The sequence below is a fragment of the Ipomoea nil genome, unplaced genomic scaffold, assembly GCF_001879475.1.
Source record: "Ipomoea nil cultivar Tokyo-kokei standard unplaced genomic scaffold, Asagao_1.1 scaffold0688, whole genome shotgun sequence".
Taxonomy (NCBI): domain Eukaryota; kingdom Viridiplantae; phylum Streptophyta; class Magnoliopsida; order Solanales; family Convolvulaceae; genus Ipomoea; species Ipomoea nil.
In genome coordinates this window covers 6,497,443-6,501,420 of record NW_017617116.1, presented here as the reverse complement: position 1 = coordinate 6,501,420, position 3,978 = coordinate 6,497,443, and the positions used below count along the sequence as shown (strand labels likewise).

The window sequence follows — 3,978 nt, the reverse complement described above, 5'->3', positions numbered from 1 at the left end:
GGTATATAATAAAATTATTATGCACAATGCAAGGTGTAGTACATTTACCTACACGCGGCAAAAAAGTAACAAACTATAAACTTTTATGGGCAAGAAAACAAAAAACAATAATAACTTTTGTACGTTTTAGCCAAAGCACAAAAAACCTCGACTATATATATGAGATTTAGTAGGAAGAAAGTCTCAAGTGTGATTGTGTGAATATGCAGTAAAATTTGAGTCGTTGATCAAATTAGGATCAAATCAGAGATGGAAAGATGGATATTGAATGGTTTTCTCTGCATGATCTTGGCGGTGGTGGTGGTGGATTGTAGCCCCCCGGAGGATCCAATAAAAAATTGTGCGAAGAATTGCACAATCACAAACACATATGGCGCATTCCCCGACCGCGCCATCTGCTGGGCAGCGGAGGTTGCATACCCGGAGACGGAGGAGGATCTCGTCGCCATCGTCGTTGGTGCAACCAAGGAGAACCGGAAAATGAAAGTGGCGACTCAGTTCTCCCACAGCATCCCCAAGCTGGTGTGCCCGGACGGCGAAAACGACCTACTCATCAGTATAAAATATCTTAACCGAACGTTAACGGTTGACTACCGGAGCATGACCATGACCGTGGAGAGTGGAGTGGCTCTCTGCAACTTATCAGCGAGGCGGCAAAGGTGGGGTTGGCATTGCCATACTCACCGTATTGGTGGGGGTTGACAATCGGAGGGATGATGGGTACCGGGGCACATGGGAGCACACTATGGGGTTTAGGGAGTGCCGTTATCAGGGCCGATTTTTAGCTTTTTGTAAGCCTGTTTGGATAAATAAATAAGGTCCTACCAAAAATAAAATCTATAAAACTAATACCGTAATTTTATTATCTAAATATATAACAAAAAAAATTATCCGTGCATCGCACGCACACTGCACGGATAATTTGGGCAATTATTTGCTCGAATTCAAGCAAGGATAACATAAAAAAAAACATAATTGATACAACTCATTTCTTTATAAAGCATTTTAAGTTTAATTAAAAACTTTTAATTTTTATTTCTAAACTAACTAGGTAAAAATAAAATATTAAGCTTCTAAAATTTGGGACCCTGTGCGGTAGCCCAGCTTGCATAGCCCAAAATTCGAGCCTGCGGTTCATGATCACAATCATTATTGTGTGGACCACGGTTGTCTATTATAAAATAATGTATATTTAGTACAAAAATAATATACATTCAGTATAAAAATAATGTACATTATATTCAGGGGATGTACATTATTTTTGTTCTGAGTGTACATTAATGTACATTCAGTACAAAAATAAGGTACATTTAGTATATTAAAATGTACTTTTTATTATGATCCACATAACATTGTGTGGACCATGTTCCACACAATAATTTACCTCATGATCATGTGGTTCAGGTCCGGATAGTAACTCCGGCTACGCCGGAACGGGTTACGCCACCGTCCGGCAACTCGGAGAAAGTGACCCAGAGATCAATGCGGCTAGGGTCTCCCTTGGAGTGCTTGGTGTGATTTCGCAGGTACAACTTTTTCTGTTTATGGTAAGTACTAAGTAGCATTTATTTTCCCGGCCATACTAACAAATGAAAATGAAAAATTAAAGGTGACGCTGAAACTGGAACCAATGTTCAAACGGTCGATCACGTACGTAGAGAAAGATGACACAAACCTGGGGGATGAAGCAGGCGTGTTTGGTTCCAAACACGAATTTGGAGACATGATATGGTTTCCAAGTGAGCGCAAAGTCTTATATAGGATTGATGATCGTGTCCCAACAAACGCATCCGGTGATGGTCTCAATGATTTCATTGGGTTTCGGTCCACATTTTCGGCTGTTATGGCCGCAACAAGAAAAGCAGGTTAGCTTATTAGCCGCTTAAAATGTGTTGACGATTAGCTAGTAATATAATTCAAGATTTTCCTTCCATAACATTGTGCTCTTCTCTTCTCTTATGAATAATATGTCCACTTTTTGTGCAGAGGAAGATCAGGAAGCAAGCAGTGATGCAAATGGAAAATGCACAAGTGCAAATATCATTAGGGCATTCTTAAAAGCAAATGCATTTGGGTTGACAAACAATGGTATATATAGTACCACATATATATATATATATATATGTGTGTGCCATTTTGTTTTTGACTACAAACCAAAACTGAAGTTACGTTGGTTTTGACCAAAAATGGAGCACAGAACAGTTGAAAGCATGAAGTAGGCATATCTCTTGTGGAACAATTATCCATTGGCATAAAGAATCAGGATCACAGTAAGAAGAGACATTCCAATTTAGGGAGTCGAACATAACGAAACTCCCATGATAATCTCCGGATCGCAGGTCACACGTAATGGTCTCACCGCCCAGCTTGTCGCCATTGTCTGTTGATCCGAGGTGGACGGTGAAGTTGGCATGTTTTCCAATTTTGATTTCCTGCTTGGGGAGAATGCGGCCGTTTAAGTCGCAGCCTGTGAACAATGGATCATCCATTAAGTTTTCGATCTGGACGATGAAGGTGGTGGAGGAGGAGGAGACAGAAATGGGTGTCGGAATCGAAAATGAGGCGTTGAGGATGCAGAGAAGAAGAGAGATGCATATGGCAACGTAACGATACTCCATGTTTTTGCTTCAATTCCTCTGTTTGAACCCACATTTATAAGCCAAAAGAAAAGGGCATAATGCAGTTGGCAAGTGAATGTGAAAGGAAAAAACAAAATCAACAATTCCTTTAAAAGTAAATATTTACGGAGTATCAGTTCATATACTTTCTCAACCTACTGAAACACAAAGAACCAACCACATAGCGAAATGCCAATAAATGCATTCTTTTTTCAGATATTCTTTAATTACATTTTATTTCTAAAAAAAAAATGCATGACTCCTTAATATTTTTTACATGATGTGTTCTTAAAAAAATTAAAGGATACCACACTAAAATTTTAATTTAATTTTCATATATATTTTGCATGGCTTCCAAGTTCCAATTGGTATTCCTATAAAGGAGTCCATTCGTAGGAACGTAGCGAAATGCCATTAACCGTGTTTTAAGTAGAATAGTAGCGGAAATTAACTGCGTGTTTTTTTTTTTTCAAATCGCGGCTATTTTTCTTAGAAACAATTGTAGATTTTTGTTCAAATATTTACAATTTACAAAAAAAAAAAAAAAAAAAAAAACAAATTAAATTCATTCCAAATTTATAGAATTTGCACCAAATCTGGACTTTTAAACTCTGAAAATAATTGGTAAAGTTCTTAGGTGGTGTTTGGTTGGGAACTTTTACACCCTACTATGTGTGTTTTGATACCCATTATCACGTTGTAATTATCAAGTCTTAAAAAAAATTAAATAATTTTTTTAAAACAAAAAATAAAATAAAAAATACCCGGCGAGATGCCTCCGAAAACCCAAGGAGGGCCTAGCGATTTATTCAACCATGTTGGATTCATATTCTCTGTCCCCATTATCACCCCTCACATTGAGAGCCAGTCAGTCGATCAGTAAATAGATACATGAGGAGGAGCAATCCATATACCATGCATAATTAATAATTGCATAATCTTGTTCAATATTTACAATTTTGTCATCGTATTTTTATTTTTTTTTAACAATACATTACCATGCTTTTAAAAAGGGTAACAAAAAGTCATCCATATATTCTTTTGTATACTAGTGTGACCCGACAAAGCATGTAAATCACCGCGCACAAGAAATCTGTCCACTTTGAACATAATGGTTCGAACCTTGGTTTCTTATCCCAAATAGTGTCCACTAAACCATTGAGCTAAACTCGTGCGGGTCGAATATCACTTCTCTAATTATATTAAGAGCAGTAGATTAATTATTACCAATAATCTATATCTATATATATATAAAAGTAAAATCCTCCTAACAAATTTTCCCCCCAAAATTTTTGTAGTAAAACTTATTTGGTAAGTAAATGTCAAATGGAAATTAAATAAATAAAATCCTCCTAACAAA

At 36.9% G+C, this 3,978-nt stretch overlaps 1 pseudogene; it reads left to right on the top strand.

Moving 5' to 3' along the window:
• The first annotated feature begins 249 nt into the window (after positions 1 to 249).
• LOC109175456 lies at positions 250 to 2,214 on the top strand (annotated as a pseudogene).
• The last annotated feature ends 1,764 nt before the right edge of the window (positions 2,215 to 3,978 follow it).